The following is a 22,813-nucleotide window of genomic DNA, read 5'->3' as shown; positions in this document are numbered from 1 at the left end:
GTACAATGGAAGGCAAGATAACAATTGAAGTAAGTTTTGTTGAACAATAATATAATTTTCATCTGAGTTTTATAATATATCTGATGGAATCATGTTAAACTATTGTTTTTTTTTATATTTTAGTCAATTTGACAAAAACTTGCATTAGATAATTAAATTGTAAGTCAAAATGAAATATATATATATATATATCAAAATTTAAGCACCAATATGTGAGGCTGTTTATAAAATATTCTATATCCAATAAATTTGATAGAAGAGCAATCAAAACAGAAAAAAATTACATTTGTGAGCATTTCCTTTGCCAACTCATTGAGCGTAAAACACATATTATACCAGAAAATATCTTTTTATTCTTACACACGTGTGTAAAAGCATAAATATTTAATTATCGTTGTGAAAGGAAAAAAATAAATTGCTCTGATTACCTAATAGAAGTTCTATTCTCGTATTCTTCATTGTCCCCACGTATTCATTATTTAAATTCCTTAAGGACGTAGAGAGAAACAGGAAAGAAGCTACATCAAGGAACTGTAGTTTTCTATTTCAAATGTAACTTGTTAATAAGGGCTCAAGTTTTTTTTTTTTTTTGAAAATTTTTAATTAGAGAAATTATTTCAATTTTTTTTTATGTGTATTCGAGACTTTAAAATATCACAATGGAAAATAGTATTTTCATTATTTGGTTTTCTAAATAAACCAACCGGCGACAGAATCTCTTTATAAATAATATAAAAAACCTCTTGTGAGCTTTTGCAAAGAGTTGGTAAATAACTAAAAGCTGAAGAGTTGGAAAATATATTATTATAACAAATTAGCGATTAACCATCTCAGATAAGCATACATTTTTGAAAATATATCAGATATAAAGGATATTATATGGACAAAAATAATAATAAAATCAGTGAAGGAAAAGAAAAATGTTCATATAAATATTAAATTATTTTTGGATTTTTCCATTTCCCTTCACTGACTAAATATTTAATCTTATATCAATGATTTAAAGATTCTTCATTTTTTTTCCTCTAAACAGTATGAAACTCTTATCACGATTGTTGCCCAAACTTAAGTGTTGTTGCAGAATAAAATTCGCAGTGTTGATATTCACTTAAGGTAGTTTGTCTCCTTAAAATTTAAAAATGTTTAATGAGACAAAATTTAAAGAAGAAACTCTTATTATTAACTTCTCAAATCATATAAAAAAATTTTTTGTCATCTTCTCTGAGTCCCATGGTATATAATAAACTTCTTTTAATACCAAATTGTATATAATAAACTTCCTTTAATACCACATGGTATACAATAAACTTCCTTTAATACCACATGGTATACAATAAACTTCCTTTAACAGCACATCAAATAATGATTGAAAAAGTTACGATTGATTAATTACATCAAAATATCAGAATCGAATATAAATGTTTAAAAGAATCGATTAATGACAACAAAAAAAAAGTCATATCTGAAATAGTCATGAGTTAGCTTGAATCAAACAAGAAAGAAGGATTTTTGCCGTTATAAAAAATTCCATTAAGGTAATTGCTCTAGAAAATTAATTTTCAGTGTACTATCAAATAAAAAAGTATCAAAAATAGTCACCAAATCATAATCATATTGTTTTAAACTTAGTTCAATATACATAAAAAAATCTTTACCCCAAATAAAAAAAATAATATTAGGTCATTCTGCATTCATAATTGAATAGATAGCAGAATATTTATTTTCCTTAAGAGATAATATATAATTTATTATAACGTTATTCAAATATCAGATGCTTTCTTTCTCCAAAATTAGTTCAAATCTTAAATCTGTATTCTGCTGCAAAAGAATTACATAATCATATTTGTTTAAAATAACTAATGATATTTTGTGATAAATGAATGCAGCAAAAATTGAAACCAGAACCTTTGGAAAGTTTATGCCGTTTCCTTTACAGAAATAATTTCTGAAGAACCGTTGTCTTGCTAAAGTTTATTTATTAAAGAAGATGTAAATAGTCACTGTAGAAAAGAAAGATCACATTTGCATTAACCAAGATATATTAACTGAAAGCTCTGTAAATTTCATAAGGAATAAAACACTGCACCTCTCCAACATTACTTCACATTTTCTTTGCACAGAAGTTTATTTTATCATAAATACTGATAGTCCGAAATCAAAAGTGACATCCAGTGCTAATAGCACTTTGGAATGAGAAATTCGCATTATGATTCGTAAACATATTTGCGGCTACTTATCCCATCTTCTTGGAGCCAAACGTAATTCATTTTCATTATAACTTGGCGATTCTCTTTCCAATTTCGGGCGAACTGCCAGAAAAAGGATTATTACTAGAGAAGTTCTGGCAACCCTTATTGCATTTCACATGCTGCAATTGCAACCGCGGGCAAGGGGGGCGACATGGGAGTTGTTTAATCAGAAGGTGGGGACGAAATTTGCATATATCCACCTTGGGATGAAATGTATATTTCATAGAAGGATATAAGCTCCGAGTTTCAACCTTGCTATTTGTCGGAACACCCTCAGGCGCCGGCACTGGCGGATAAATTAAAAATAATAATACCAAAAAGTATCTTTCTTGGTGAAATAAAATAAAACGCTCTAGGGTGTTAGATGGTTTTGAATAAGGCTCAGATGTAAGCTGATGAAAGATTATGGCTGAAAGGTAAGATAGTTGAAAAGAAGTTATATTTTTATACACTATAGTAGATGGACTTGTGCTGAAGTTTTATATTCCCAAAAATAATCACTTTGATATCCCTGCAATTATAAAATAAGCCAAAAAAATCAGAAGTATAAATTGGAAATTAAATCGTGAAATATTTTATAAAAATTTGAACACAATTTTTATAGTTTCATCTTACTTAATTCAATTAAGAAGCATAAGATTTAAAACGAAATTATTATTGTTTGTGATGCTTTTAAAAAACAACAAAAGAAAACACCAATAAAAAGATATTTATTGAATTAGAAAACACACAAAAGTACATGAATATTAAAAATGATTCCATTTTTATACATCTTAAAAAATGTTTTCGTAATAAAATTTCCACTCACGAAAACATGCATTTGAAAATGCCGTAACATTAATTTGGTAATTGGTTAAAAATTTATAATTCTAAGTAATAAATAAATAAATAATTTATGCTCATTTAAAGAAACTTTTAAATACAACTTTATTTTTTTTATAAATTTCCTAATCATTTTAAATTTTGTTTTAATCATTATTAAATTGGTGCCAAAAGAAAGTTCTTGCTGATTAAATTATACAAATTTAAAAAATATTTATTATTATTATTTTTAATTCGAAACATTTGTTCCTACAGAAGTATTAAAAAGTTAATAAGATTATTCTTTTAAAAGTTTAATGAAATAATTATTACGTGCTTTAATAATTACTGAAAAAGTATTCTGTAAAAAAAAAAAAAAAAAAAAAAAAAAAACTTGCAATTTTTTTAAATGTTTATTTTAATTTCTAATCTTCAGTTCCTAATTATTTCTATTTTCAAAGCAATGCATAGTTCGATTCGATCAATTCGAAAAAAGGTTTTGTTAAAATGGTTATGCTATTACTGAGCAAAAAAAAATATTATTTTTATATTTATAATTAATTTTTATAATTTATATTTTATTATTAATTTTAATATTTATAATTATTTTTCTTTATAAAAGTTGAAAACCCAGTATGGTCATAATAACATATGTTATTAAATTTCCATATACTTTAAGTAACTGCAGTTTTTAGCCTTAGGCATTTTATTATCAGTATCATTCAGTTAAAAATTTTGCGAATTTAGAAATAAATAAAGTGTGTTCATTTTAAACAAAGTAATGAATATCCTATTCATTTGTATTTTTCTTTCAAAATTTCAGAAGAAATGTATTATTATATTTGAAATAAAAGTAAGTTATTTATTCATGATATTTTTACATTTTTGTAATTTAATAGAATATCTTATTAAGGTTTTTATAAATGTTATTAGAAGGCCAAGAGAAACTAAATTTGATATTTTTTGTCCTTGTAAAAGACAAATTATGAATTACAGATATTAGTGCAAAAAATGAAAAATTATAAAAGCTTCCTTTTACATATTTTTTTTAACTTTCCCCTTTACTGAAAATTATATATAAATGAATAATAATTACAAAAAGAATTAATCAATCACAATGAATCACAATAATCAAACACAAATAAATTAGTTTATTATTTCGATGATAGATTTATATAAATAAAACATTACTGTAATTTATTATTTTTTTCTCCATTAAATGAATTTCAGCATGGCCTTTAATGAAAGAACGCCAATAACATTTCCCTAAAAATCAGTATTTATATACTCCTTTGTATGTTCTAGCTTTTCAAATTGAAGAAATGAATCAATACCCGTGAAATTCTATAAGAGTAAACGTGAAAAAAGTTCAAATAGAAATTTCAAAGATCTGCTCTTTATAGAGTTTATTCTAATAAATAGGAATTTTCAATTAATGAAAGAGGTTTCATGGAAGCGTAATTAATTAAACTATAAAATAAAAAAAACTTGTTTTTATTGCAACGAAATTCTCAATATTTTTTTCTGGCAATGGTAGGCATAATGAAATAAGATATTTACTAAAAATATGTTGTTAAAATATTTTGTTTTCCTTTTGGAAATTAAACCAATTACATTTTTAGTCTAAAAAAACACAAACTGTATATAATTATTGAGATATCAATTTTAATTTCAACTATCTTACGCAATTAAAAATAAATGTATTTAAATTAACATTGATTTGAATTTAATCACATTTGATTTGAATTTAAAAATGCTTAAATTTTAACTTATTGTATATTTTAATTTTCTTAATTTGCATTGATATGATATTCTATACATATATTTTTTTAAGACTGAAGAATTAATGATTAATTTGGAAGAACACTTATTTTATGAATCAAAATTGCGAGAATTTTTTTAGAAATATTCAGCGTTTAGTTTTATAAATACCTTTTTAACTCTAAAATTCCATATTATTTGTAATATTTTATTTAAAATCATACAATATGAAATTATTCGTCGAAATAATCTACATCATGAAAATAAATCCGTTATTTTTATAGATATAATTTAATATTTTAAATTATGATCGAAGTAAAAACGACTTATAATTGCTTTCACACCCTTAATAGGACATTTAAAAATAATATATACAATAAACATATTTAATCTCCTAGTTTCTAATATTTAAATTTTTTTCTACTGTTTATATTAAATGAAAATTTCAAAAAAACTGCAACTTCAATAAGTTTATTTTTAGCATGCTATTTAAGAGATATTTCTATATACTTATAAATTAATTATACAAGATATTATGAAATAAAAAAATAATTGTAATTTTTTTTATATAATGTATTTTATATTTTATTTCGTAAGGCTATTAGCTGTAAACAAAAGCTGAGTCCATCGATGTTGTGTCATATTTTTTTTCAAAATTTGACATTTTTCTAATTTTTAAAACTTATAATTAGGAAATTTTCTTTGCAATTACTTGCAATTATTGCTTACTTTATTACATTAATCATGACTACATCAATCTACTGCTACATTAATCGTGAAATCAAAACCTGCTATGATTTTATTATATTTCTTATGTGATGTATTATTTTTATTTCCTACTTCCAATATGCACAGTAGAATTCACTTTTTCACTATTTATTTTTTACCAATTTTTTTTTTAATTTCTAAGCAAATGACATTTTACAACTTTAAAAACTTTCACAAGGCACCAAAATCGTCTTTATCTATGTTATATTTGTAACAGCATAATCACACATGGTACTAGTGAAAATAAATCCATATGAACACAAGGAATGGATCCTGCTGGCTTTTTCCAATGATAATTGGATTTTGTTTGATATATTTCATTTTTATGTAACTTTGATTTTTATGCTTTTTATAAATTTTGGCTTATATTTTACTTTAATATAAAAAATGGCTTAGGTGTCAATTTTTTTAAAAAAATTCTAAATCCTTACTCAATATTGTAAGCCATTATTTCAATTTTATTATAAATGCATGCATTTTTAAGGACAGAGTTATCAACAAAGATAAAAACACAATCTTTCATTAACAGAAAATTAAAGAATATTTTGTGGACCAACTACTCTGAAATCTGCATTTTCTTTTCTTTTTCTAGAATCGTTTGCTATACGTTCATTTGAGAAAATCATGATGATAAAAACAGTCAAAAAACTTCAGTAGAGGTAAGATAATCAACATTCATTTTTTTAAAATAATTATTTTAAACTTAGCTTTTAATTAGATTCTAAATATTTTATAATACTTTAAGCTGTATAAAAATTTTTGCATTTTTTAAAAAAATTATACAATGTGATAAAACAAGGTAAAATAGTAAAAACAAGGTAAAATAAGCAAGGCAAAATAGTAAATTTTTAAAACAATTTATATATTAAAGGATGCAGCAACGATTAAAAAATTTCAGTGTCATATTATGAAAAATTCCGGTTAATAAGTAGGTTAATTATTCAATAAAAATTTTCAAATTTCCTTAACTTCCCTAAAGAATTTCTAGGGAGAGAAAGAGAATAAAACAAACAATCTTCTAAATTTTTATATTTTGAAAAATGATATCGATGGAACATGTTTTTCACATGTGCATATTTTTCAAAATGAGTAAAGCAATTTTTCTTGGATAAAATTTGCTAATTTAGAAACACAAAACATAAATATGCTTGTACTAATTGTGCACATTTTTCTTGTTACTTAGTAATTAGAGTTAATATTCTTTTTGTAAAAAATCTTGTGCTTTAAATTTATAATTTTTATTTTTGAAAAAAAAAATCAGTTTGATAATTTAGTTTTTCAGATAATTGAAAATTATTAGGTGAAATACACAAAGGGATGCAAAAGTAGAAAATTAAATGAATTGTTTCTTATTTAAATTGAAAGCCAGCTATGATATATTTAAAAGAAGTTAACAAAACAATGGAAGACGGATTTTCGTTTGATGAAAATAAGAAATGTTACATTTTCGTTCTTTGCTTTAATTTTTGAAAATCTGGAGATAATTACAACATTTTGAAGCGATTTTTAATCATCAGCACATATATTAGCAATTATGATATAACCTTTATAATCTGAAACTATAAATTTTTATAAAAACTATATATATTTTTCATTTTTTCAAACAAGAATAAATTTGAGAAATAAATTTTATGATGCATCTCTGCTACTACCTATAATTTCATACATCAAGCAAGACAAAATTTCACTCAGTAAAAAATATTTAAATTATTGTTATTGCCGGATATGAGGAATTTAATGCTCTTTTTAGTGCTTGACGCTTATACATATTTATATATATATCATCATTATATTTAAACTGCTGAGTTAAAACTTTTCCGAGACATTTTAAAATTGAAAAAAATAATCATAGAAATGTCTGAAAAAGTACCAGTTTATAGCTTGGAAAACTGTAATGTTTCCTCTAAAACTATAAATTTTCTTTCTCTAATTTTTTGACCACTATAAAACACTAGAGATTTTTTTTTATGTTAGAAGTCAGCAGCTTGAGTATTTGCTGCTTATCATTACAAATAAGGGAAACGTTTCGACGCGGTATGGCAACAGCCGTCAGATAAGAGAAACCAATATTTTTCCATCCCGGTTGGCATCAGTCGTTGAAACGAGCTTCATAAGCGACATCTAGCGTCATTTGTAGCTTTCTCTACTTGAGTTCCATAATTCATGGTCATCAGATGTTGAGGAAGACTGTGGCGTCACGTGCCGTGGAATTATGACTTGTCTGTATTGCTAATTGCCTCGCATGCTGTAGATGTCAGTCGACTGAGTAGATATGAAATGCTTGCCGCCAGTTGTCGTCGAGGGTGGGAAAGTTATGACGAGAAGTGTTAAAAATATTGCCGAAACTGGTAATATTTCTCCTCGGGATATTCGTCATTTAAATGTTTTCTAGATTGATGGCTACAAATGCATTTTTAAACAGTTGATTTATATACTGATATTTCGAAATCAGTTTTCGAATAATTTTTTCTCATGTAAAGTAAGGCTGAAAGTAAGAATGTGTAGCACCAAGGTTAGATTTTCCTGTATTAGCAGTTTTAAAAAAATAATTATTATTTTACTTTTGATATTTGTTTTTTTTTATAAATATTATTGTAGTAAGCGTCCTTATATTAGCATAAATGAGGAAAATAACAGATTCTTTGAGTTATAAATAAATGCTAAATTGAAGGACATTTTTACCAACCGCATTTTGCTTAAATTTACAAAAACCTATTTTTGCGAATAAAAAAAAAATCAGTTCTAATTGATTAAATTAATTAATTTTGTTAAATTCAATAGCATTAAATTTTTGTTTTAAATAATAATTCTGGATATTTTTTTTTCACTGAAAATCCAATGGAAGAAAAAAAAAACATTAAAACTCCACAGTTTATGAAAAGTCACAAAAATCATAAAAATTTGATTATATTTTAAAGAAATAAAATATCAATGATTTAGGAACGCAATTAACATGAAACTGAATGCATAGAGATTACTTTGTTTACAGAATAACATATTTTTAAAACTCAAAAAAAAAAAAATGGAAAAAAAAATCCGCATAGTGAAAGAAACTTAAATCATATAGAAAGTCAGACATTAGTACAAAAGATGACTGATGTGTTATGTTGCCCATCATGTAGCAGGGAAGTAATGTAAAGCGTTTAAAGGGGCACCAGGCCTTTCAGAGTTTCCATAGCCTATAAGAAATGCTTTTCAGAGCATTTAAGCTAGAACTGACCACATCATTCACAAGATAATTTCCTACTCCTAAGAAAAAATCATCATGTGAGGCCTAGATTTTTATCTTTCATTATGAGATGACAACTGATTTCTAAGGAATTATAATAATCGCGCGCATGTCTTCTGGCTCTAACGGCCAATATTTCTAATTTGAATAATATGAAGGACCATGGTTTTTCCAAAGAGGCAACATGTCTGCTCCTACTCGCAAAAACAATTACCTATCACATGTTTGTTGCTTCTTCCACAAAATCAATCATATATGTGTTTAACATACCAAATTTTTAAGCAATCAACTGATTCCATACTTTTAACCAATTAAGGGATTCCAGATTTTTTAAGAAATTAAGCAGCTTTAAATTGATAAAATACGGAATCCGTTTTTGTCCAAATAGGAATTCATCTTTAGAGATAATAATATTTTATTTATCCGCATTAGCACGAACGAGTTAAATGATTCCCTTTCTGAAAGAGTCAAGTGTCATACAAATAGTGCATAACTTAGTGGAGTAGAGAAAAAAGTTATTATGTCTTTTATTTAAAATTAAGCCGGCGCCGTTCTTCTTATGGTTGCAAAAGAGTCTCAAATGCGTTACAAATTTGAATACTTTTCATCCCTCATCACAAAGAAACCAACTGCTCTAACCTCGGGATTTTAAGGTTTATTTCATTTTTAGATCACAACTTTCAGCTTTGGAGATAATTTTGAAACTGATTGCTGTGCGTTTTGTTTTTTAAAAATATTCAAAGGAATTAAAAATTAATAAAACAGGTTTGATGAGACCTATATTTCTTATCTTTCAGATGGCAACTGATTGCTGAGAAATAAAGGTAACTATTGTAGAAAGAAACTAAATTATCTGTGAAAGTAATTTTTTAAAAATCTGCTTTTTTATTTTATCGTTTTTGTTAACTTATGTATAACATTGTAAATACTTAGTCTACATATATAATGAATGTAATATTCCAGAAAAAAAGTACATAAAATTTTTTGTTTAAAAACCCTTTTGTAATAAATTGTAATGAATTGACCTTTCAATTACTTAAATCTTTCTGAATTACACAAAATTGTAATGTCACAAATGTATTAACAGATGAAATTTAAATCAGATTTTTTTCTTTTAGTTAGAAGTTAAATCTTGTATATAATAAGTTGAGAAATATCAATTGGTGAATCTATTCCTATATTATAAATTCTGAGGATTAAGGAACTAGCACTTTTCTTTGCCACCAGCTCCCAAGATTGGGGAATTGAAATCATAAATGTTCTGAAATTTTCTGAAGTTATATAAAGCTTCGAACTACCAAGAATGACAGAGAGATTTGATTGCGTCTATTAATTCTATTTATTTTAGAATAAATATTTGTTAATGTATTCTGAAGTTTTAAAATGCATTTAAGAAAATATTAAGAATTTAAAAAAAAAATAAGTAAAAATAATTAATAATAAAAAATGAGTAACTGTTGCCTTTTTATTAGGCCAAAAAATTCTTTTCATTTGTTAGGAAAATTCTAATTTTTAAGTTAGATTCTGGTGAATATATTTATGATCTTAGTTCTGAACTGAGAAATAAACTGAAATATTCGAATATGTTAAAATTCCATAGTAGTTTTTAAAAATCTGTTTACAGATAAATATGAAACTTTTTTTTCTTTTTACTTTACACAAATAAAATCACTTTTTTTAGAATTTTTATGATTTATTTATGTGTTGGAAAAAAAGTCTTAACGTCTTTGCCTGATTAAGGCCAGGCTTAGTTTTTATAATACGAATTTTCGCTTCCAAGAACATAAATATTAACCAAACCCTTTTTTCTATTCTGAATATTACTTTTACCTTTAGGTATACAATTATTGTTTGTCACACATTTTTGTTAAATGGAATTTTCGAACACTCTACGCTTAACTAAAATACAAAAATGTTGAAGCGTATTATCTTTAAACATATATGAACAAAAAAGGAAATTTATGTATCAGCAAACTTACATTGACTCTTACAGAAATATTTCTGAGTATTCTGCAGTTTTAACACTCTGAAGGCAAGCAGAAAATGCATTCTACAATTGCCTTATAATGCAAATAAATTAAAAATGTATGTAATGAAAATAATACTTGACTATAAAAATGAATATTGTGAGCAGTTTTATTATGAGATTTTCAGCTACTTAAATGCAAAGATTTATTGTTAACATTTAAATGTTTATTTGCTATTATTTTTATAGAAAATTATAATAATGAATTTATCTCCTTAAATAAGCAGTCAGAATTCATTATAGAATCTGTCTTCAATTTAAACCAAACTATTATCTTCGTAAACATAAAATCTAATGAAATCCATTGCTTTCAAAAGCAATTTTCAAATACGCGCATGATTTTTAGCAACTCATTTGCACTGATGAATCTCATTATTTAACCGGTAAACCTCTTTAAACGGTAAATTATTATTAAATCTGAGTTCGCACTGCAGAGTTGTTTGCTTGTAATAATTCAAAACTGCTTTCTGATTTAAGAGGCAAATTTGTTTGAGAATTTCAACAAGCGATATGATCATTTGAATTATTATTAAAAATAATTTTACTATTTAGATTTGAAATTAATGATTTGAAAGAAATTGTAATTATGATAAAATGAATATTAGATTATTATTATTAAGCAAAAATGTATACCATAAAATGTTTCGGTTTTAAGGAAGTAGCTGAAAATTTATAAGTTAAGGCAGTTGTAAGTTATTCAGAAAAATAAACAAATTTGTTAAGAATCATTTTTAAGGTTATTATTTATAAAAATTTAAACAATAACTGATTTAATCCAAATAATTTTGTTATTTTCAGGAACTGATGTATTTTACATTCCTGGCAAGTGGATAATTTCATGATATCTAAGTTGCGAAATTTTATGAAATGTATGTCCTGTTAATAAGAAATTTCAAAATTTATAAATTAAAGAATTCAAGACTAATTAATTAATAAAGAAAACTAAAAATATAAGACGTGAATAAAATCATTACAATTTTCGTAAATGTGATAAAATGAATTTACCTGACCGAAAAGAGGAAAAAAATATCTAGTTATTACGGTAAGCATTTTAAAATAATGTTAACATGCATGCAATTTTCCTCAACCCTTAATATGACATAAAGTTCATTTAGAAAGCAAAAATAGGATTTATAGGAAGAACATAAAACTTGACATCACTTTAGTATTTGAATTAAATAATTTAACATTATATGAAAACAACTTTAATTTATCTCCTTATGTGCTAAAAGACTCGAAATTAAATATAACCCGCAACAAATGATCCGAAAAAGTGTTCATTTTAAGAATTCGGAAGTTCAATAAATATCTGTATGAAAAATTTTAAATGAAACCCTTGCTGATTTGAAATTTAATGAAGAAAGACTTTAATGCCTTATTTGATCACTAAATTGAATAAAACTGAAGAAACAGAGATATTTTACAATATATTTCATTAGAATACTTCGAAAATAATCTTGAAAGACAATTTAAAATTTTTTTAAAAATATATATTTTTACTATCATCTGAAATAATTATTCATTTGTAGAAACATGTCTTCGGGAGTGTGACAAAGTTATAATTTTATCATTTAATGTAAGCAGAAGAAGAAATTAGAATTATGTTTTTAAAATAAAAGCACAATAAGTTATCAAGAAAATATGATCAATTAAAGGTCTTTAAACCAGAGTTACAAATACCTACCAAATTTTAGACGAAATTCATTAATGAGAAAATTCTATGTTGATAGAATCGACAACTCAAAAAGGTTGTTTTCTTCATAATTTGTTTTATTTTCCTATTTGTTTTCTAAATAAAGGAAATTAATCTTAATCGTTTGCATTTTTTAAAGAAAGCAATAGGTTGAAGAAAAATAGATAATCACAATGTTCATTGAACCTCTTATTTTATAGTTAAAGTTTTTTTTTTTAATTTATATATAAAAATCTAAATTAGAGCATTTTTAATCAAATGGTTAATTGTCCCTCATTCCTTATAAGTAAAAACTCTCAAAGAATAAGTTAAAATGAATAGTAATATAATAGTAAAATCAATAAACTCGCCTGATAATTTATAGAAATTAGAATATAATTTTATTTATAAATAATAAATAAATTTTAGTAGGTTTTTTTCTACAGACATTGTAGACGAGGTTTAAATTTTGCACCGATTTGTCAGCCGGAAAAAATATTGTTCAAAATTTCATATTTTGATTTCCTATGACGAAAGTGTCATAAAATGGATATTTTTGAAGGAATTCGAAGCAAAGCATTCCTAGTTTTGTAATAAATGTTATGATATGGTTTTTTCATTACGATTTCTTTACGACGTGTTTTTGAATATCAATTAATAATAGGCTTAGTGCAGTGTAGAAATCTGTGGATTAAAAAAGATAATTAATAAGCATTCTTTAATAAGGCATAACTGAAAGAAATTTCAAATCTTTAAAACTAAGATATAAACATGATATACAACCCAAAGTTTAACCATTAAAAAGATTAACTTTTAGAATAAATAAAAAGGAAAACTTTTTATGAGAAGTGTAGCTCTTCTCAGATTAATGTGTCAGTCATCTTTGAGAAATAGCTCTCTGTATGACACTTTTAGTAGCATAAAAATTTAGAATTTCTTAGAGAAAAGAACAAGGTGCATTTCTAAGAAACTTCGTGTAGAAATAAGAAATCACACAATTTTTTTCACTACTTTCGTTTTAGAATTTCAAATAAAACTTCATCATTTTTACCATTCATCAAAATCGGGGCCGGAAAGATTAAAATATTTGAGAGGTGTTTTATCATTTTAGCTATCTTCAAAATACCACGTTTTTGAAATGCCTTTCCTTTTTCATCTTATGGTATTTGAAGCAAAATTTTCGATGGCATGCCTTAAACATCGAAAATATTTTTGAAAAAAGTTAGTTGATTCATCAATTCAGAATTTTTAAAAATATTTTCTAAATATGTTATTACCTTTTTTTAGACGCTATTGTTATTACAAGAACAATTTATAAGGAATTTAACAATTTAATGCAGAAATGCACCATATTTTTTTTCAAACATGCAATGAATAAATAGTCAAATATATGTTTTCATAAAAGGCTTCATGCTTTAACACTTGAGCGTTTTTAATTCAAAGTTTATGTGGAAAATGTTTATAACTTCAATTCAAGTTACAGATTATATATTTTCTGCTCAGTAATGATATTTTTTTCCTTGCAAATGAATTTTAAAGATTTTAAATATGGATGCAATTCCAATTATTTGTTCCTTTTTTCATTTCTGTTTAAGTTTATATTTTTGTGGAGAATTTTATAGGTATAACAAGATGAGTTCATAAATTTGCGCTAAATATTTGCAGTTTCTAAGCAACTAAATTTTTCTCTATTTTTATTTTTCTACAGTTTTATTATACACAATTTTATGTGTCTCTATTTTTAACGAAACTTAAAAGAAATCCATTATATTTTCAAGAAAGATAATAATTACTTAATAATAATTTTTGTTTTTGCCCTGGAACTATGAATATAGGCGAAGCGTATTATTATCAAAGTTGATTTATAACTATTGAATATAATTATGTGGTCAAAAATGAACCAAACTGTAAGAGGATGTGCTTAAATCAGTGCTACAAAGGGTATCTAAGTGCCCTCCAGTAAACTGAGAAGCCATCAAGTTGTTTCATAAAAAGCGATATATAATGCAAATATATTTTATTCAAAATTTCATCAATAGAATTTTTTCTGAAGAATTTGGATAGACAGATATTTCCCAAAAGTTGCATTTTGAAATTAGCATTTCTAAACCCTTGTGCAATTACTACTTTAGTGCTATCTTAATTTTTTTTATATATATAAGTATATTCCTCTATTTGGCCTTCTGACAAGTAACTGAATTCTCACTGCTAGTGATTCTCTCAGCGCTACAATAAAAATAAAATAAAAGGTAAGCTTGGAACTAAATTTGCCTATTAAAGGTTATCTTGTATAAATGGGTAGGTATAAATGGGGTGGATCTTTTAAGTTATAAAATGCAATAAAAGCTTTAGATAATACAAATATCTGAATATTCATCTAATCAATTTCTATCGATTAATGATTAATAAATAAATTAAAATATCACAATAAAAATTGCGCTTCACGCGAAATAATACACAATTCAAGAAAATGCTTCTTTTTCAATTTTTTTCCCTCAAAACATACAAATTTTCCTTTTTAAGAGCTGATTATAGAATATACAGTTTTATGAACAATGAAGGACTTTGAAAAAAAAACCCTTCCAAAATGTCGAGCTTTCCTTCACTTTGAAGATATTTTACCGGCATAAAGAAAATCTAACATTCTAGAGCACACTTTAGAAAATCGCCCATTTCAAGCTTTTTGTCAAAATGACATCGACAATTGTCACGCATCTATTATTTTTGATAAATATTATTTCTTGTTGATTATTTTGAGTAATCTTTCGAATAACTTGTGAAATGCAGATTGTCAGTTTTATCTTAAAATGTGTTTTTTTTTGTTTCTTAATGAAGCATAAAATCTCTATAATTAATTAGGAAAGATGTTTATTTGCTCGCTAATTAAATATATATAATGGAAACTTTCTTTCATTTTATTTACATCAGCATATCTTTTAATGACTTGAAAAATAAATCACATCTTTAATTAATACAACGTTTCACTCTGTTAGGCTCCTTAATTATTTTTAGTTTTGAAATTCAGAATTATTTTTTGCAACTAATTTTTTTCATGTTATAAAGACATGTCGCCCTTTATTTAAATTAAAATTTATAACAAAAAAAAAAAGATTCGAAGCTGAGAAATATCATACATCTTGGTGTATGCAATTTGCGATTTCCAAGTTTTTACTCACTTTATATTTTGAACGGAAAATCGTCATTTATATTTATTGTGATTGAAAATAAAATTTCTATGATGTCTTGTAATAAAGATGTTAATTTTTGTGGATTCATAATTGTTTTCTCGTAATTACAATGTTTTGCACTTAAACATCACATTATTGGAGACATTTTATATATTTAAATTGCATTGAAATAAAAACTTATTACATGAAATAGCAAATTAAATGGAAAATTAATACAAAATAGAATTGTGCAGAATATTTTTTATTATATCTTTTCTAACTTTCAGTCAAAAATGAAATATTTTTTTTTCTTACATTTTACAAGTGAAAAACAACAAAATCAAATATTTTTCTTATAATATTTAACATTCATTTTTTAATGCATGCTTTTCAAATAAAAGCATTATGTACCGTGTTTAATTAAATGAATAAAATTGTAAAGAATTTAAGAAAATGTTCCACATGATGTTTATTGTAAATTTACTGATATTAGATATTCAGGCGTTTTCAAAATTCTAAAATAAAGTAATTTTTTAAATTGATGGCCCTCTTAGGCTCTATTTAAAATACGAGCATTTTCTGCCTAACATCACATAAACTAATATTTTTATCGTATAAATTCGAATTTCGTATTTAGAGCTGTTTCATTATACAACAAATTAAATAAAAAGTAATCAAAAATGGTGTAACTGTCAGAATTTTATAAAATATATAGACGTTTTTTGCTAAAGTTATATCTTTGAAATTTCGCTAACATGAATAAAATATTTTCATATTTATGACTGAGGTACAAGAAAATCGAATCTTATTTTTTCAGTTTTTTATGATTTTTCATCCATCTATTAACTGAACATAAAATTCAAATATTCAAACTATTAATTTTTCTTAAAAGAATTGTTTCTCTTTTTGTTTACTTAAATTCATAGAGTTAGAATACTGAAAAAACATATATATTGAAATCCATATTTATAACTAAATAAAATTATATATGAGCGTTTTATTTTTATGACATTTCTTACCTTATATTTATTGATGCTGTCTGTATCTTTATTTCTGTGATTTGCACTTCAGTGTTTGATTTCATGAAGTTAGAAGATTCAAACAATTGTTCTAAACTACCTATGATCTAGTTTCTGACATTCAAAGTTACATTTTTTAAAAATTCTTTTTAAAATACAAAGAAGAAGTTATAATCATAAATACAGATATCAACCTTCAAATTGAATTCATTATCCATCTTCTATGTATCAAAAAATAAGAAAATGCCTTTTTCATATGTGAATTATTTTAATCGTCAGATAAATTGGAGTTCGAGGTTCTGACGATATTTCCTGTTTTACAATTATCTGAGTTTGAAAACTCCATTTTCGGTCTTATGTCTATATGTCAGTCCATTCATGAATCTATCTGCGAGCTCTATAGCTGAAATGCTTCTTGAGCTTGGTGAATCAAATTCGTTACATAAATTTTATACAAATGTATGGATTTTTATCAATTTTTATACGGAACTTGTTCTGATAAAAGTCTATCTGCCTATTTTTTCGAGCACAAGTGAATTCGATAATTACAAAAATTTTTTTAAGAGCTAGGATAAAGTGTAATATTTATATTTTATATTAGATTGCTATTCACTTTTGGACCATATCTGCAAAACATTTACTGTTCTATCGTTCTGTGCTTTCCTATTCATATTTACTCAAAGACTTAGTAAAAATCGGTATATGATCTTGTGATTATAACTACAATTCATTGCCAAATGTTGGTTTCGATACATAGGAGGACAGACGCTCAAAATATGTATTCAAACATTGAACACAGGAAAAATCCTAGATTCATGTCAAAACATATATTCCTTGAATATTTTTCTCCAGTGCTATGCAAGGCATTCGTAGAATTACATAAAGTTCACATTTACATAAAGTTCACAAAAGACTTTTAAACGAGAAAGTATCGGGAGAAAGCTCCCACTACTTTTATTTGTGACTGCATATATTTTTTCCTTTCTCTGAATCCGATTACTGAAAAATGTGGCGAATTAGAAGGATGAAATTAAGCTAGATTAATGTAATTTAGCACAAGGTTTTTTTACCACTAATATAGATGTGAATCCAATTCTGGACTATTTCTTTCAAATGACTAATTCAATCAGTTTGTCGATTCCTGTCTATATCAAAACAATATTTTTCTAAAATAAAACCTGATAAATATTGATGTGTGAATTCAACACTAAAACTGTATATCTAAGTCAGAGCTTCGATCAAATTAAAAAATAATGAATGAATTAAAAAGCACATCCAAGGCTATTAACTATACAAACAAGCTCAATAGAAAATCAACCATATATGGTCGTTTTAGAGAGTTTCGAGGGAGTAGTTAAATATTCTTCTTGCAGCAATTGTGAGTGGGTGTGTATAAATAATATAAGGTATATGATTTATTTTTCATTTTAAAAGAGCAGTTATTGAATACTCAATAAACTTAAAACAATTAGCTTCTGATAAGTTCTCTTTTATCCTATTTTCACAAATTCAATAATTCATCCATTAAAACTGACTTACCATTAAGTTCTCTAAAATTAATGCAATTTTATCTAATAATCTAAGCAAGAGAATATTCTATTTTGCATTTTATCCTATGTATTCTGAGTTTGGGACTATTGCTTTTGAGTTATAAAATATATTGCATATGTTGATAAAAAAGAATAAACAATTACAAATTCTGTTTACAATAAAATAAAATTCAGTTGAAGAAAACTACAATATACAGATAAAATTATTTTTACTTGAAACTTTTACTCTGGTATTGGTATCAAACAAAATCAGAAATTCCTTCGCATTTCTCAACCAGAATATTTTCTTTGTACTTCTTTAAGCTGCGACTAGAAATAACATCTTCAAAACAATTTCCAAAAATTTCTAGAATAAATATTTACTTTTCTTGAATTCCTTATTGAAAATACAACTTAGCTTATATTTGTTACATCATTCAAATTATTTTAAACGTATTTCATCTTGAACACATTTCTCTGTAATTTTGTCTTTATTAAATTGAAAATTTATTCACTGTACTCAAGTTTTCTTTACTTACATATTCTTCATTTCACTACTTTTTTTTATGTTTGCTTCATATATATCACGAACTCTGTTTTCTCGAAATATACAAAATATATCAAGAAACTTCAAAAATTTTCATTTATTGATTTAAGAGAAAATTCTACTATTCGAAAACGAAGAATTGAGACATTTCTGAACCTAATGCTTTTAGATGCATATTCAAAGCAATCCTCTTCTTAGAATAGAGCTCCCGATAACGATACTCTCTTAGATACTCGAAGGAATTTAAGGGAGAAGTATTTCTTTTTTTTTCTTCGAGGTTTATTTTTGCCTCGTTTTCCAAAAGAGTATGTTTGGTAAAAATATTGGTTTCCTGAACAGTTTTCTTTAGGGAAACCTTACCTGAAACCTATTTGATAAATGACTGTGGCGAACTAAAACATTTATTTCCTTGGGGCCGTTAACATAGTTCTGATCTGTTACCTTGTGCTTTAGAGGATCACTTTAATTTATTAGTTTTTATGAATAAATAATTATCTAATTGCTGTTTAACAGAGATATTTTTTCCGATAAAAGTACCAATGCAACTTAATTAAAATTAAGTTTTCTTAATTAAATCCTTTTTTGAAAGATTGTTAATAAGAACCGAATAATACTTTTTTTCAGAAAAACAATTTTTTTTTGCTATTAGTCGAAAGGAAATATCTACAACTGATATTGAGTTTTCATAGACTTGTTTATAATTCTATGCGCACTTATTTTTTAAATTAGAAGGAAAAAAAACAACATTTTTTTCTGCTTTAACAATTAATCTGCAGCTTTATCAATTAATCTTTTTTCTGCTTTAACAATTAACTTTCTCTGAACAATTAATGCTTTATTTCTAATCAGCAATTTACATATTCATGTTTTACATTTATCTTTACAAAAGTAGGAAACATAAACATAAACTTTCATTGCTATTCATTCCAGCTTACTGAATGAAGTTTATTTTAAACTATTTTGTGAAATTATGCAGGCTAATGTTGTATTATATATTCACCAGCAGCGGGTGAAAATGTTACTCAACCTTTGAAAGAAGAAAGGGAATATATTTCCAATTCGAAAAAAAAAAGTCATTAACTCTTTTATTTCTTTAAGGTCATTCATCTTCTCTACTCCATGATTGGTTTTGCAGGTAGGATTAATTCTCAATCATCCCTCATGGAGATTTAAGCCTGAATACCTGCAGCTTGAGCTTACAATCTTCAGAAAAACACAAAAATTTCTTAAAATGGAGATTTGTAAAATGCCAAAATTCTTAATCACAAGGCAAAGTTGTCTTTTCTATAGATCATCTGTAGAGTTATATTCTTATTTTAACGTATCAAATATATCTTTATATTTATCACTTCAAGTTCCCACACATGTATTTGAGTAAAGGATACCAGCAACTGATGTGATCTATTAATTCATAAGAAATCATGGACGGTGATGAATATTTATTTATTTGAGAAATCAGGAAATAGTTGATATCCTCTATCAACAATGTGATTGTCAATAACTTTTATAAACAGGGTTATTATTGACATTCTCTCTGAGCAGTATGTTTATCTATCAATGACGTGACGAAAATATTGATCATTGATCACTTCTTTTTAAAATTTCCGTTATATTTTTCCATAATTAATTTTGCTCAGTAATACATTTTCCATTAACGGCTTTAAATACATTTTCCATTTCATTTACAATAAAGCTTTTCCATTAAAGCTGTTAATAATTCAGAATTATTTTTCCATTATTTTTAATCTTTTTAAAACCATTTCTTTTGTATGACACATTTCAAAAATATTTATTTAGCGATAAATATCTATTTCTGCTGAATCTTATTAAAAGAAAATACATGTCCACTCTTTTTTTTTGTTAGGTAATTTATATATTTTTCCACGACAAAAAGAAACAAATCAAAATAAATGAGTATTATTTCTTTTCATTAGGTTGCTTTATTCTCTTTCCATAACATAAGCAATCAGAGAGTTTCCCTAAATTGGTTATTTCATCAATGCAATCAATACTTTATTACAAGAAATAATGATAGGAATTAGCTTTTCTTATTTACTCCAAATATTCCAAAGGATTTTATTATAAATTTTAGATGCCTAAGAATTTAAGATAGAAGAAAAATTATAAATTTTTTCAAAAATTTAGCCAGAAAATTTGAAAACATCTTTCAAATAATATTGTGCTGTTATTTAAAAGATTTACATAGAAATTACCTTAAACCAAAATTTCACATTAGGTATTCTTTCTTCAAAAATGATGAATGTTTATATTAGCAACGTACAGAAATGAATAAAAATAGGATGGATCAAGATCAATGTAACTGTAATAAAATGTTGAGGAACAATAGAAAATTTGGCAAAATTGATTATAAAAATAATTAAGTGAATCTGAAAAGATATAAGATATATTTTTTTGTATTGTGATGATATATAATAAAATTATTATGGATTTCAATATTTTTATTTTTATATTGAACTGAAAACTTTCAAAAGAGTAAGGTATCATGAAATGGCGTATTATTAATTATATAAAGAAAATATTATTTGATGTAATTTGAAAAACAACATAGTCTTATTTATATAATACTACTGAGTGAAATTATTGAAACAAATATCAGGAAGCAAACTTTTAAGATCATTTTCTTCATTAAATATTTAATCAAAAAGGCAGCTATGTGGAACTAAGAATAAAATTAAAAATAAAAATACAGGTACCATATAAATTTTTTCCCTCTATATGGGTTTACAATATTGATTCTATTTTTAAAGGACAATCCACTTTCTCAAGTTGCTACTGAATGCAATAAACACATATGACAAACTTTCAGTTTAGTCAATATCTAATTGTGCATTATCAAAAGTGGATGTTGTATTCAATGAAATTAAAATTTTCATTCTATTGAATGCTTTATGTTGGAGAAAATCATTGCTTAACAGTCAGAATACTGCGTATATTCAGTTAACAGAAAGAAATGCCTTGAATTTTATATCTTCAGATCATCAATCGTCAAATTTCATGGTCCCCTTCACTTATTGCAAACTAATCCAACCATAAATTTATGGTACAAATAGTCGAAGTCTTCAAAGTCCAATGCTTATTTATCTCATAGATAAGAACAGAGAAAGTAGAAAGTGAATGTCGTGTTTGCTCATGCTTACTTTCGAAAGTGTGAGAAATGTCTGATTTTATTGACTTGAGCAACAGAACAATAAAATCTGTAATATGTAGATCGCCCAGTAAATAACATTATTTGTTATTTTTGTTCACTTTTTCACAACCTCTTAGAGAAGGTACAAAGTTTTATAAATAGCTTTCTTTCAGCAGGCAGAAAATTCAGCTTACTGACTCAGAGAATAACCATAGAGGAAAGCAAGTCGTGTGTGCACAGAGGAGGATCGATGGTTTTACCTGGAGAAAGGGTCTTTCTGTCTGAAGCACTGAATTGATAGGTTCCCTCACTACAGTCGACGTTGCAAGCGGAAAAGAAGGAAGTAAGCTTTCGTATTTTGTGTGGAGATAACTCTGCTGCAAATTCTGCTCTCACGGGACCTCAAACGAGTTGATTGATTTTACCATTGTTCGTTTAAAGCAATTATTCTATGATAAATGTTTGAAATTCCTTATTGGTTAAAGTCTGTAATGAAACAATTTCATAATTAAAATCACCAGGAAACTCAAAGCAAACTTTGCTTTTATCTCTGAAATAGTTTTAACTATAATGCGCATTGTTTATAAGCAGAGGTTAATATTTAAAAAAACATTACATTTTCATTTATGTTATATATGTAAGAATATTTCATTTTTCATTCATCATTATGTAAGAATCATTTATGTTTCATTATGTAAGAATATTATTTGCACGTTTACACTTATCCAGAGTGTTTAGAATAGTTTCGATGTTATTTAGATAAGATTTGTAAATTTAGACATTTTCATATTCTGTTCTCTAGGGATTTGAAATGTGTTGATTGATTCTATCATAATTTGTTTAAAGTAATTATTATATGATAAATATTTGTAATTCCTTATTGGTTAAGGTTTGCAA

The 22,813-nt window shown here is 25.5% G+C and overlaps 1 long non-coding RNA gene across 1 annotated transcript; it reads left to right on the top strand.

Moving 5' to 3' along the window:
- Positions 1 to 2,529: 2,529 nt before the first annotated feature.
- LOC129968545 (uncharacterized) lies at positions 2,530 to 22,204 on the top strand. The gene is made up of 3 exons (XR_008784425.1): positions 2,530 to 2,665; positions 6,172 to 6,238; positions 22,090 to 22,204. It is a non-coding gene; the product is annotated as an uncharacterized LOC129968545 (long non-coding RNA).
- The last annotated feature ends 609 nt before the right edge of the window (positions 22,205 to 22,813 follow it).

The sequence above is a fragment of the Argiope bruennichi genome, chromosome 5 (assembly GCF_947563725.1).
Source record: "Argiope bruennichi chromosome 5, qqArgBrue1.1, whole genome shotgun sequence".
In the NCBI taxonomy this organism is placed as follows: domain Eukaryota; kingdom Metazoa; phylum Arthropoda; class Arachnida; order Araneae; family Araneidae; genus Argiope; species Argiope bruennichi.
Note: the sequence above shows the minus strand (reverse complement) of the source record. Positions and strands in the feature narration are given on the sequence as shown.